The following is a 15150-nucleotide window of genomic DNA, read 5'->3' on the forward strand; positions in this document are numbered from 1 at the left end:
ATTTCATTGATTGTCCTGCCAAGGATGCATAACCTGAATCCAGTCATAAGGAAACACCAGACAAACCCAAACTGAGGGACGTATACAAAATGACCTGTAATCTTCAGAAGAGTCAAGGACAGGAAAGGCAAGCAAAGACAGGGGCCCTGTTCCAAACCGAAAGGGACTAAGGCAAACTGGCCTCTGAACATAGCCTGTGATTCTTAACAGGATTCTTTCACTAAGAAAGATTGATGAGACATGTGGCAAAACTTGACTGAGGTTTGAGGGTTAGGTGGTAGTAACGTACCAAGATCATTTCCTAACTTTGTGATTATCTTCCCATTGTGTGGGAGAATTTCCGTGCTTGAAGGAAATACACCAAAGAATTAGGAGGTAATGGGCCATCAGACCAGCAACTTACTTAGACATAGTGGGGCTAAAGGGATATAAAGATTTTTTTTTTCTTTTTTACTCTATTCCCAGCTTTTCTTTTTTTTTTTTTATTTTTTTTTAACATTTTATTTATTTTTGAGACAGAGAGAGACAGAGCATGAACAGGGGAGGGGCAGAGAGAGAGGGAGACACAGAATCTGAAACACGCTCCAGGCTCTGAGCTGTCAGCACAGAGCCCGACGCGGGGCTCGAACTCACGGACCGCGAGATGGTGACCTGAGCCGAAGTCGGATGCTTAACTGACCGAGCCACCCAGGCGCCCCTATTCCCAGCTTTTCTATAAGTTTGAAATGTTTCAAAATTCAAAAGAACACAAGGAGAAAGAAAAAAAAAATGCCAGCTGGTTAAACCACAGGTATTTAAAATTCAGTAAATCTTAAACAGAAATGATCACTCTTCCAACTGCTCCTTTTCTGATTCTCGATTTTCACAAATGTTATTTTTACCTAAGCGCTTATTAAAGCTGGAAACCTTGGGGTCATTCTTAATGTCTCCTTTCTCTTACTCCCACATCTAAGCTTTATCTATTCTGCCTCAGAAATCTCTCTGAAGTTTAGCCCATCTTCACCACCCTCACTACCACCACCTTGGCCTCATTCTTGGTCCCTGACATCACCAACCAGCCTTCCTGCATCTGGCCTATCTCCTCTACAGGCCTGCTGGCAATTATCTTACTAAAAGGAAATCTTCAGATCATCCTTCTGCTTAGAGTCCTCATCTGGCTCGCCAGGGTATTCAGGATAAAGTCTAGTGTTCGTAGAGTAGTTTTCCAAGACTTCCTCAATCCTAACCAACCCCTAGTCATATCTCCTGCCCCTCCTGAAAAATTACAGCTGGCTGCCCAAACTTCTCTACTTCCCTCCTTAACTTCAGGTTTCTGTGCATGTTGCCCACCCCCCCCCCCCCATTGCCTAAAACGCCTTTAAAGTAGAGGACATTGGAAGGCCCACACACTAAATCTGGCCTCCAGAATATTTTGTCTGGCCACCACAGAGGTTTCTAGAAGGGTGAACGTGTATCCTTCAGGTGGAGCCTTCTCTACAGCACATCATGAAGCCCTCCACATCTGGCCACACCACACGTTCCTTGGAGTTGGATCTTTCAACACCCATCTCTCTTGAAGCCTTTCATGGCTTTTCCCTCATCAAGGCTCTATTCATAACCCCAGAATAGCACCTATCACATTATCTTGAGGCCTCTGCAGCAGATTTGCTCAACTGTGTGAGCTTTCAGCAGGAACTGTGGCACCAACCTACATTCTACTGGGGAAAATACAGACATACATTGGAAAGCACCGGGTAGGGATTCAGAATGGATTCACTCCTTGCTTGGAACGTTTCCGAGCTAGAACAGTATAATCTGGAACACTCATTTTCAGATGATCCCAGGTCATATATCTTTTAAGGAAAGTTCCAGAGGGAAAATTACTTTAAAAGTGTCTTTCATCTTCTTTGGGAAAGTGGTAATCCTAAATGTTTGGGCTTGACTGCATATTTTGCTTAATTATGCTTTTTGGTGGGTTGTGAAGTAGAATGTGAGCTCTTTCTAACTTTGGTGCCGGCTGATTCCAATTTTTTCAGGTCTGCAGGCCTTTGGACAGAGAGCATGCAAATGAAGGAGCACCATCACTGTATATGATTATCCCAAACCAGCAAGGCAGCAAACATATTCCTGTTATAATAATTAAAAAGCTTTTTGGTTATGTGAGTAAACATCAAACTTCAGCTCAAATAGAAATGAGCAAAAGGATTCGCATGATTCTGCCAATACTGTATGAATGCTTTTTTTTTTTTTTTTTGGTCATTTAAAAAAATTGTAATTATGTTCTCTCACTACACATCTTTAGAGGGTTTGACAAATTAAGAAGCACAATAAGCAGACAAACAAATAAAGAAGCAACAAAAGTACTCACCAGGTGGATTCCCTGGGTGCATTCGTAGCTCTGTTTGTTCACATCAGAAATTAGAACTCATAAAAGCCAGTTTCCACAGAGATGGCAAACAGATGCCAGGCCCATGTGGTTGCCTTTAAGAATGATCTTCTGCTTCTGACAGTCCTCTCTGTCCAACTCCTGGATCCCTTAGATTAAAGCAGGCTCCTCGACTCCTTCCTGCAGTGGGAAGGAGGGAGGTGGGCTAGAAGAGGAAAGGGCATCACAGGGGGTGGCTTTTGTATTAATAATGGAGTGGCAGTCAGTTCCTAAATCAGATTCCTTGTCTATCTACCTGGAAAGCAACACATTTCAAAGTCAAATTCGGGTGAGAGTCAAAGTTAGCAAACTTTATTTCTTCATTTTACTGTTTTCTACTGGATAGAGTTGGTAGAAGTAGAAAGTTTCAATTTCTCAACGCCTAAAAAAAAAGTTTTAAAAAATTCATTGTATAATTAAAGATGGTGATGGTAATACCTAACTATGGGACAATCTTGGGGTGCCTGAGTGGCTCAGTCAGTTAAGTGTCCAAGTCTTGATTTCGGCTCATCATGATCTCATGGTTCGTGGGATCAGGCTGCACGTTGGGCTCTGTGCTGACAGCACAGAGCCTGCTTGGGGTTTTCTCTTTCCCTCCCTCTTTCTCTCTGCCCCTCCCCAACTTGCGTACTCGTGTGCACTCTCTCTCAAAATAAACAAACTTAAAAAAAAAAAAAGATGGGACAATCTGTATAGACCTTTTTATGACAAGTGGGTTTATCAGCTTGAAACTGCTGAGCTCAAATAAACATAATAAACCTTGTCTCTCCATTTGGTTCTTTACAATTACCTAGCCATTTGTGAGGTATCTATATGTATATCTATATCTGTACCTATATCTAGATCTCTATCTCTATCTATCTATCTATGTATCTATCTATCTACGTATATATCTAGAATGGAATACTCTAGACACTTCTGCCTAAAAGCTGTTAGGACCCCTTTACTTGGGGAGCATGCTGGTAAATAGCATGTAGCTGACCAACCTTGTTTACTTCTTAACGTTCCATAAACCTGGGTTCTGACATGCTGTTACATGCAAAATGCGCCACCAACTTCATAACCTTCATTATATTTGACCCTCATTATATTTAACCCCTTATTATATTTAATATGCCTATTGATTGTGTGGTAAACCCTGATATTAGAGATTTTATGGAGTGGCAGGGAGTAGGAGGGAGAAGTGTATCTTCAAATTGGGGTAGAAAGATAAAAACTTGGAGAGAGTTTGTTCTTATCAAATTGGTTCAAGTAAAAAAGAAAAAAAGGCATTTATTTTAAGGACCTGGAAATGGGGTCTCTGGGTGGCTCAGTTGGTTAAGCAACCGACTCTTGCTTTTAACTCAGGTCACGATCTCACCGTTTGAGAGTTCAAGCCCCACATCAGACTCTGTGCTGGCAGTGTGGAACCTGCTTGGGATTTTCTCTCCCTCCCTCTCCCTCTCTCCCTGCTTCTCCCCTGATTGCACGTGCTCTCTCTCTTGCTCAATAAATAAATAAACTTAAAAAAAAAAAAGATCTCCTAGAGGCAGGTGGTGGCAGGAAGCACAGGAAGACTACACACGAACCAGGTGGTCATGAGGCGCCAGGATCTCCATACTGGTGCTCTCGTCTCTCTGCATGTCTCTCCACTTCTTCTTCCTGCAGATCTTCCCATTCGCCTCTCAACTTCCACTCCCCCATAGTTTCAGCTTTGACTTCCTAGGGAGTCAAATTTAAACTCCATTTAGCCCTTACCCATTGCTCAGAGACTTATCCTTAATGTGTTCCAATGGCAAACCTCAGTAGGAGAAATCCGATTGGTTCAGCTTGGGGTATGGGTGCAGCTAGGGTCTCTGAATATGGGAGGGGAGATAATGATTCTCACTGCATGAAAACCATGGATACACAGGGAATTTTTCGTATCTATAGATTTTGGAGTTAAATGAAAGGTGGTCATAAGAACCTTGGCTTATGTGTGAAGATGACCAAAACAGTTTACTGCTCACCTAACTTACTCTTACTGTTTTAAGTCGTTAACGGTCCATCCTCTAGGCTATAAACTAGATACTCTGCTATCTAAAATGTCAGGGATCTAAAGCTACAGGACATTGGGTTTCTGCAATATGCAATTTGTGTGGCACTCTTTTTACTTAGGGTTTTAATTTAACGCAACAGTATACAGTGAAACAAGGATTTTCTTACATTGCTGGTGGACGTGCCAATCGGCAGAATCCTTTTAGAAAGCAATTTGAAAGTGTGTATCAAGACCCTTAATGTGTCCATAGCTTCATTTTGAATTCGGTTTGGGGCTTACTTGAGCTGGTTACATAGTTGGTGCTCAGTGAAAGCTTCTTGAGAGATGAGTTTACATTTAATTTGCTTTTTATGTCATGCCCTTTCATGCTTTTCTGTGTAACCTGCTTTACTGCATATGGCATATCAATCTTGTGTTTGAATGGGTAGAACAACATTTGCAAAAGCAGGTTAAAATGTGTGCCTGCAATTTGTACAATGGAATATAGACTGCATGAAAGTGGAGCTTTGTGTCCGAGTTGGCCTGTGAATACAGGTTTATAATGTGAGCTTTAGGACGTGATGACTGAGAGTAAATGTGGGTAAAGGGCACTGATGAGAGGTTGAAGTTTTATGTCCACTCTTGAGTGAAATTTCACCGTCCCAGAATTTTCTTGGTCTGGCTCAACTCAGTTTCATTGGCAGCCAGAATTCATCACCTTATCCAACGTACAAGAGGCCCATCTCTTTCCTTCAGCACTGGCTCTTTGTCAGCAGTTGGCCAGAAGGCTGTGTAGTGTGATATAGCCTTAAAGCTATAGGCGTAAGAGCTCCTCCCCTTTTCCCACTCATACTCCCACACATTTTATGGTTATTCTAGCCTGTGCCTTTGGAATTTTTATTTACAAAGTCTTCCAAGAGTGAGGTCACCAGTTAGTCCTTCCCGGGTTAATACAGCAGGAAATCTTTTATTGCCTTCATTTTTATTGAGATATAATTGACATATAACATTGTATGAGTTTTAGGTGTGCAGGTGATGATTTGATATATGTACACATTGTGAAATGATCCTCATGATAAATTTAGTTGACATCTATCACCTCAGATAGTTACAAATTAATTTTCTTGTCACGAGAACTTTTGAGATTTACCTTCTTAGAAACTTTCAAATGTACGATAGAGTATTGTTAACTATGGTCACCATGCTATACAGCATATCCATAGAACTTGTTTATCTTACAACTAGAAGTTTTTACCTCTTGACCACCTTCACCCATTTTGCCCATCCCCCACCTCCTGCATCTGGCAACCACCAATCTGTCAGCAGAAGGTCTTCTAACCTGGTTCTGGGTGTCATCTTTCAGAATTGCACAAAGGTGGTCCCTGATCTTGGAAGGAATTTGTCATAACACATTCTGGTTGCACACACCAAGGTGTAGATCATTCTTTGTTTACCTTAGGACTGTTGTTTCCAGGACAGCAGTGGGGATTGGTGAGTGCCGAGATTCTGCTTCCTCATTGCAGATTAGTTCAAGTACACTGCCATTTTTACCTATTAGATGACAAACCTCACCTGAAATCCCCATACTTCAAGGGTGTGCAGACACATACATATGCCTGGTAATAGCGTTCTTATGCGACATGTTGAATTTAGATATTTTTAATGCTATGTGGAAATTCATCACTGAGTAGAAGAACTCAACGTTTGACTGTGAAATTACTTAAATAACTTAAAAATTCAGTATTAACTGAACTCAGAGTTTTTGTTGGGTTTCTGAGATTCCAATGAAATCGTTAACAACATCTGTCATGAGAAGTGCCAGCTGCGTTTGGCAGGTTTGTGTGATCTATACTAAAGAATATTTTGCTAAAGGCTGCTGCAGATTTCATACGTGGACTTCTTTTTCATCAAGATTCCCATACCAGTATGTTACAAAAAAGCAAGTTATATTGAGTTTGGGGGGGTTCAGGAGAATTTGTGAAGAGTGAGGGAAAGAAGATGATGATTTTGCCTATACTGGCTTTGAAATAAAAGTTTGAAGTAGGCGCTTGCCAAAAATCAGCATAAAGGGGAGTTGTTGTAGATCAATTTATTCTCAGTATTTAAATTGTAATTCTAACTCATTTCCCAGGATTTTCTGTCAAAACCTGTATTTTTAAAATTTTTTAAAGGTTTTTATTTTTAAGTAATCTCTACATCCAGTATGGGGCTCGAACTCACAAACTGATCAAGAGTCACACAGTCCACTGACTGAACCAGCTGGGTGTCCCTAAAATTTGTATTTCCTAAGAATTGATGATAGAGTGACAGTATGAATCTTCTAGGATCCAGTCAGTTCTTGACCTTGGTGTGCAAAAAGTCCTTTTCTCCCAAGGCTAAGGGGGTAATTGTAGGCTTATCTCCCCATTCCAGACTCTTTAGGGTTCCGGGAAGCCTTGGCCTTTGTATCCTTTCGTCCATGAGCTCCGACAGAACTGCAGACAAATCTGGCCACTGGGTCATGATGCAGAATTCTGGCCTGCCAGGATGGTGGAGGGGAGACTTCCTATTACCCACCTGCTTTTGTTGTCAATTCCTAAGTTCAACAACAAAGGAGACCTTTCCACTCTGTCCCTGGACCTCATTCCTTCCTGGAAGTGAGGAAGCTGTTGGCAATAGTACACACATTCAGAACAAGGTCAGCCTGCATTCCTTGAGTCTTGTGATAACAGAAGGTATAGAAGGTAACCACAGAACTTTCCCCGGGAATCACTCTGGGGCACTGAGGCAGATTTGAAATTAGTGCCTTGTTGCTGAAGGTCAGGTTAATAAGAGATATCCGACCCTCATGCCAGCTGCACACGTAGAGTCCTGTCAACCCCACATCATGCATTCAGAGTTGTAGGGAAACAAATTGGAATCTCAAATTCAATATGCCCCATTTTTAAGTCTTGCTAAGGTAAATGCGTTTGGAAAAGGTAAATGTTTTTAAGTCTTTCTGCCAAGGGCAAGGTGTTTCAGTTTTTCCTTTGTGGTAAGTGCAGCAAAAGACAAAGGGAATGCCTGCGTTCAGCCTGGACAGTTGTTATACATCTATACTTAAAGTCATTACTCTGTCATCATGCAGTCATAACAGACAACATTGAGCTTATTTTCCTAACTGCTTGGGAGCCACATAAATAATTAAAACTCATATAAAGATATACTGATGTATACAGCTTTATGTTTCTTTGCTTGTTTGATTTTAACCGTTTTCTGACATAACGTCTTACATGTGGATATAAAAATATCTCTTTTGTATGTGAAAGTGTTTATCCTCTGGAAAAAGGTTAAATTAATGTTTTCTGGCTTTTATATATTTCAATGGTTTTTTTAAACTTTATATTTATTTTGCAGAGGAAAGCTCAACAAAGTCCTACAAAGCATTTCTTTCACTTGCAATTGACTGTGATTATTCAATGCTTACTTATTCTTCAGCTAAATGCATTAAATACTATTGTTTCAATGTCCCTTGCTGTGTCAAACTGTTATTTCTGGCATTTCAATGTAAGCATCAGGTCAAAAAGAATAGAGAACACCAAATAAATTTCTCACCAGGAATTCCAACTTCCTTTCTCCTATATGTTCACGCTTCTGATTTCCAAGAGAAAAAAAAAGAAATCTTACAGGTACATAAAATTGTCTGAATTTGGCTAGCTTTTCTTTTCATTGCTTTAGGAACACTAAATATGTAATATTCTATACTGTAGCGGATATTTCTGATAGTAGATGCTGCCTATAAATCCTCTTGGTTCATATTAGAGAATCATCTTAAAATAAAATATATTTTAAGTCCTGAACTTACCTACTCTTGAGTTCTTCCTTCTATAATTCTTCTACAGGGAAATAAACCACCATGACATCTCATTTCCAGAACTCTCACTGACTGGTGCTTTCCAAACTTTGATATCTGGATGTCTTTAAAAATGTTTAATCATCGTAATGCATAAAACAACTTGGAGCAGTCTGACATTGTTTGTCTTTGTGTGGTTGAAAAAAATGCAAAAATAAATTGTTTGTATAGTGCTGAAAATAGAGGTTGGGATTAAATTGACCTCAGGTTAATGATAGGATGAAGATCAACTGTCAAGTAGCAAGAAAATGCTATCGCCTTGGCAATAATTAATGTTGAACAATGACTGGAGTTCAGATTATTGTAATGAGAGATGATATGCTGTTCTAACTGTCCAGGGGTCAATGTTACTTGGTTTCCTATGGTTAGGGGTAAATAAGGAGGACTTCCTAGTAAAAACAATGTAACTGGATACAATGAGCCTGCAGCGACCCAAGGTTCATGGGAGACATTGTTAGTATGTATAAAGAGTTTATAAAATATGTAGCAACCAATGTTTTATGGAATTTGGTGCCTGAATGGAAGGGGCGGGGGAGCCCGTGGAGCAAGGGAGCTGTTTATCTAACCGGTAAAAAACAGACCAAGATTACAGTTTCCAGAGTCCCATATGTTGGCTATTATCCTGTAATTCTAATGAATCTTTTCTTGAATCCTTCATTTTCTGAATGGCACCATTACTTCCCATAATATATCATCAGTTGTCCTTGCTCTGATAATGTATTACATTAATATATCATTAAAGCAACAGATGTATTAGAGTAATACATTATCAGAACAAAGCGCTCTGGTGGTGATGTATTTCATAAAAGATGGCTCCACCTTGGACAGAACAGATCCAGAAGCAGAGTCAGTTCAACAGTACAAAAGGTAAGCCCATGGCGCATACTCATTGGCACCTAACATTTGGCTCCAGCGGTAGGTTGTGACCCGAGTGGAACGTGTTTCTATTGAATCACTGAATCTTCAGCAAAATCCTTGAATATGGTGAGTCTCATTTCTGAAAAAGAAACAGAGTTTAATGAAAGTCTTCTCTGAGAGAGGATCGTTTGTAGGCAATGAATTGTCCAACGCTGCTTTATTTCTGGGAAGGCAAGTTCGTCTGTGAGTGCAAACCTAAGTTTCACTGGTCAGGGTGGCATCTGTCCCATTTGCTGACTCAGAATGGCAGCTGTATTTGCTTCCCCTGCCACCTCACTGCAAGCATCATTTTCCTTCAACACTTTATCAAAGTCCTTTAACCTGGGACAAGTGCTTTTAAAATCAAACATTTTGTTTATATGTAAAGAGAACAGATGCTCATTACTTCCAGAAACACCAAAATAGAAAAAAAGAAAGAAAGAAGGAAAGAAGAAAGAAAGAAAGAAAGAAAGAAAGAAAGAAAGAAAGAAAGAAAGAAAGATGAAGAGAGGAAACCAGTATACTTCATCTCAGACGGGCGTATGTTAGTTCTGGCAACTGGCCAGAACAATGAAGCCCAACTAGGAGCAAATATGGAGTGCTTCAATACTCGTTTAGTGCGCTTTCAGACGAAGGTGGACTTTTGTTTTAATGGTTTGTCTATTATCAACTTCAACCTCTCTGTAATAGATGTAGGAATTCAGGATATGGGGAGGGTTGGACCTGTAGGGTGCTCAGATCACATGTGGGTATGTTGACATGTTTATGTGCAGAGAGGACCACGGCTAGTGTCGTGATCAGTGCTGGGATTTGTATGACAAAACCCCAATCACATTACTGCTTTCCCTGTGCAGAAATCATATTTCTTGTTCACTGCCACCCTTTGCAGCTCCTAGGCTTAACCTGCAAAAAGCCCAGGGAAAGAAACAGAATATTTATAACTCCAAGACAAGCTGGCCAGAAGCTGCAGTTGATGGGAAGATTTCCATCAAATACGGTGTGAGTGAGGAGGGGGTAACACCTTCTGGGTATTGACCTCTTCCATTCGAATGAACCTGAAAGAAAAGGTTATTCACCTAAATTCTTTCCCTTTCAGAATTCTCTCACAGCTGTGAAGTTATCAGCCTCTTTGTCCCTCCCACCTAAGAGAAAGCAATATTCAGCTCCCAAGAGCCTGCAGCAGCAGCCAACACCTTGAGAAAATAACCCCCGTGTAAAGAATGGCATTCCATAGGGGTTTTCCTTTGGCACTTGAAGGAAAGATTTGGACATGTCCAAAGGGAGGAGCCTATAGACTTGCTGATGTTATTTTACAGTAATTATTGTGACTCTTTGTCACGTGACTTTTTCCTAGACTCTTGGTATGAGATATTCGTTAACTAACTGGACATTTTCTTTTTTTTTTTATTTTTTTATTTTTTTTTAAAATTTTTTTTTCAACGTTTTTTATTTATTTTTGGGACAGAGAGAGACAGAGCATGAACGGGGGAGGGGCAGAGAGAGAGGGAGACACAGCATCGGAAACAGGCTCCAGGCTCCGAGCCATCAGCCCAGAGCCTGACGCGGGGCTCGAACTCCCGGACCTCGAGATCGTGTCCTGGCTGAAGTCGGACGCTTAACCGACTGCGCCACCCAGGCGCCCCTAACTGGACATTTTCTAAGTGGATGACCTAGAGGAACAGAAGAATCTATCCCTTAATGGATTGACTATCTCTTAATAGAATGCCTGATATCCCAGGAGAGAGAGGTGGAGGGAGAGAACTGTTGTCTTACCAATTCTAGTTCCTTGCCTGGAAGTTACAGGGTAAAATACACATGAGTAATATGCCTGAAAGGGAAAAGGATTTGGAGTGATACTCATTGCAAAATGCAAACACCCTTAACTAAAAGACTCAGCAACAGGCTGTACAAAGAGACAATTATCTCCCATGAACTTGAGTCCTGTTGTGTGTATATTTACCATGACCTCGCCGCTGTCACTTTGTACTGAATGATATAAGAAATAATTGAGTGCCATTTTTTTACATTTCACCAGAATAGACTCAGTCCCCACAAAGGGATTGATATATCCATTCCCTGAGGTACCATAGATTAATTCATTGATTTTAAATATTTTATAAAATACACCCATCAAAAGGCTAGAAGCATATATCCATCAATTAAAAATTAAACAATCAAGGCAAAACAATACACACACACACAAACTCAATCATGCTATCCATTTCTATAAATAAGCCATCAACAGGAAACCAAGGAAAGACAAATAACTTACATCAAGACTGCAAGTGAAATACATTTATCAGCCCACTTAATAAATGCTTTTTGACATTTAAGAGCCTGTTTCTATGTGGTCCTGTACCAAGAAAGATTTACACATACATAATCTGTGCATCCTCAGAGCTTATAGTCTAAGAAAGACAACTGAGCAGAGTCCATTGATGTATGCTATACGAATAGGAAGTTATTTTTTAAATACAAAAAGATAATGTGGGTATGTTTTATGGGTTTTCTTATATTACATTCTGAAATAGGCAGGTGGATGAATAAGAAGACTCACATCAGATAAGTATGCAGGGACTCACAGATATCACTTAGGTGAGTACAAATAGTTTCCAACTTCCTAGGGCAATTTGGCAAACGCATATTTAACGCTTTGAAATTTTTCATTCCTTTTGGTCCAGGGATTTGTTTTTTACAAAATAGTCATGGAGATTGCAAAGATTTAGCAACAAGAATATTCATCTCAGCATTGTTCACAACTTCCCACATTTGTAAACAGTGTAAGTGTTCAGAAACACAGTATTATTTCAATCCATTATGGAACACTTACATAGTGGAAGCCTATGACGTTTTTAGCAAAATAATGAAGAATAGCTAATTACATCGGAAGATGAAAGAAATACGCTCCAGAACAAAATTTACTGAATCATCATGTTTTGGCAAAAAAAAAAAAAAATTATGCATATGTTACACATATAGACGCTAATTTCTGTGTCCCAAACTGCAAGGAAACACATCAAAATATTAATAATGATTACCTCTGTGTGATGAAATTATGGATGATCTTATTTTATTTTTTGCTTATTTGTATAAGCTTCATTTCTAAACTGAACCATTCGAAACCAATGAAAATGTAGCGAGGTGCACGGAAACAAGTGTCAGTGTGGCTGGGGATGGAGGTGGCAACGAGATGGATTTGGAGATACAGGCAGAAGCCAGAAAGAGTCTGGAACGCTAAGCTAAAAAACAAGACAATTTCTCCATGTGTGGGGCATTTTATTGAAGTCGTGCAAAGTGGAATTACTGCCGTGTAAAATATTAGCAGCCTCACCGTATGTTCAAAATCGAAGTTCAAAATTTAAATCTCCCCTCCCATTAAAAACCGTCCTCAAGAATTACACAGCACAGGGGCACCTGGGTGGCTCAGTCGGTTAAACTTCCGACTCTCGATTTCAGCTCAGGTCATGATCTCAGGGTTCGTGGGACTGAGCTGGCGTCGGGCTCTGCACTAACAGCTTGGAACCTGTGTTTGCTCTGTGGCCACACGGCTGCACCACCTTGGCCGCCATCATTCTTTGTAAACGCCTGGTGAACCACCGCTGCTCACCTGCGTGGGAATGCCTGTGAGAGACCTGATGGCTTTTCCTCTGTTATTTGAACGTTTGCTACCATTATAATTTAAAATCTTCTTTATATCTACCTATAATCCTATAACAAGGTCACCCAAGAGTTCATTAAGTGGTAGAGCTATAAAACACTTAGGAAAGTCGGAGACTTTGGAACAGAACTTAGATGTGCTAAATCTCAATTGAGAAGGCCAAACAACCACCATGATGCTCTGTAGTGTTAATTTAAGAGAGAGCACTTCAAAATATTAGAGAAAATACAGGGAAAATAAAAAGGCGTCTTAAAGCAAATATACCTTACAACGCTTGCAGATTTATGCACTCCAAGATTGCATTCCCCCTCCTGTATACACTTTATATTCAGTCCTGTGGGAAAAGCAGGATTGAATTATGTAAGTTTTGAATTATATGAGGTCTCCAGGAAGACATTCTTTGCATAAAATGTACAGCGGGGATGGGGTGGGGTGAGGGTGGTGGTGGCAGAATGGAGGGCAGACGAGATTTTGAAAAGAAGGCAGCAATAGTAGGTTTCTGGGTTTTAGAAACCTACTCAGGTTTCTACTTAAGTAGGAGGAGGAATTGAAGGGAAGGTAATGATGGGGTCCGGGGAAAAACTGGAAAGGGGCAAGAAGGAATTAAAAGTGGCTCCTTCAAGGCACTGGGGGAATTGATTTACATAGACCATGTCACTTAATTTTTACCACCCGCAAGACCTTATTTCTTCTTGACAAGAGAAAAAAACAAAACAAAACAATGGAGACCCCCCCAAAGAGCCTTGCATGGAAAGATTCTTTTATTCATTCATCAATTTGTTTTTCATTCTTTTGATATTTCTAAAATGAGAATTTTAATTATAAAAGCAATGCATGCTCTTAAAAAAAAAGCAGTTCAAATAATAATGAAGTATTTAAAACAGAAAGTGGAAGTTCACCATCCAATAACTTCCCTGCTGTCCCACCATTGAATTCCACTCCTTAGAGAGAACTACTGTTAATCATTTAGCTGTGACCTTCTAGACATTTTTTTTTACTACTGAACCTTATTTTTTAGAGGTGCCTTTGTTTCACAGCAAAATCAAGCAGACAGTACAGCCCTTGTCCCTACACACGTACGATTTCCCTCACTATAGACATTCTGAAACAGTGGGACATTGTCATCATCGATGCACCTATATTGTCACATCAGTATCACCTGAAGTCTGCAGGTTACATTAGGGATTCCTCTTGGTGTTGTAGATTCTCTGGGTTTGGACAAATGCATGATGACGTGTATCCGCCACTATATGGCATGCAGAATAGATTCAGTGCTCTAAAAATCCTCTGTGCTCCACCTACTCAGCCCCCCAGCTCCTGGCAAGCACTGATCTTTTTACTGCCTCCATAGTTTTGCTTTTCCAGAGTGTCATATAGTTGGAATCATACAGTATACAGCCTTTTCAAGATTGCCTTCTTCCACTTAGTAATCTGCATTTAGGGTTCCTTCATGTCTTTTCATGGCTCGACAGCTCATTTCTTTTTAGCACTGAATAATATTCCATGGCCCGGAGGTAACACAGTTTATGTATTCATTCACTTACTCAAGGACAACTTGGTTGCTTCCAAGTTTTGGCAATTATGAATAAAGCTGTGGAGACTTCTGGTTTCTGGTTCTACATGTAAGGAGCTTGGAAATTGGCACTCCAACCTAACAACAAGTAAAAAGCCAAATGGACTAAAAAAAAAAAAAAATCAACAACTCCTCTTGGAGATAGAGGAGGACACCAGGCAAACTGCTCTCCCCTACAGCTGGAAAGTCAGACAAGCGAATACAGCTCACCAGAGCAGTGATTTCACCCATGAGTGGGAACCTCCACAAGACCCAGTGCCATGGCCAGAAAACCTGAGTTGTAATTGTCAACTGTTGGAAGCACAGGAGTTAAAAAAAACTCCAGGGGTATCCAGGCATGAGGAAGCCCCCACAATATTGTGAGTTTTACCTCACAGAATTGGGTCAGAGAGCCTGACCAAGTTCTCACAGAAAGTATTGGGGGGAAAAATTCCCTTATCCCTCCTGCAGAGGAAAGGTAAAAAGAATGATTTTGAAATAATGCCAGAGCACCTTGTTCTTAGCCATACCTGCCCTCAGGAGATACTAGTTAACCTACACTGCTGGGTATTATCAGAGCCTAACCAACCTGAGGGAGGGAAATACCCTGATTCAGCCCACTCTGTCTATCCTGATACACCTCAGCGGCGGGTGAGGGCAGGAGAGAAAAAACAGAAACACTTGTGATGTTCACTGTCCAGAGACATAGGCTCGCTAAAAGACTGAGACCTAATCACAGGACTCTAGAGCACTTCTACGTGTATCTATGTGC

The sequence above is a fragment of the Lynx rufus genome, unplaced genomic scaffold (assembly GCF_022079265.1).
Source record: "Lynx rufus isolate CCGP_SWC_20201006 ecotype Redwood Valley unplaced genomic scaffold, mLynRuf1.p SCAF_3, whole genome shotgun sequence".
Classification (NCBI taxonomy): Eukaryota; Metazoa; Chordata; class Mammalia; order Carnivora; family Felidae; genus Lynx; species Lynx rufus.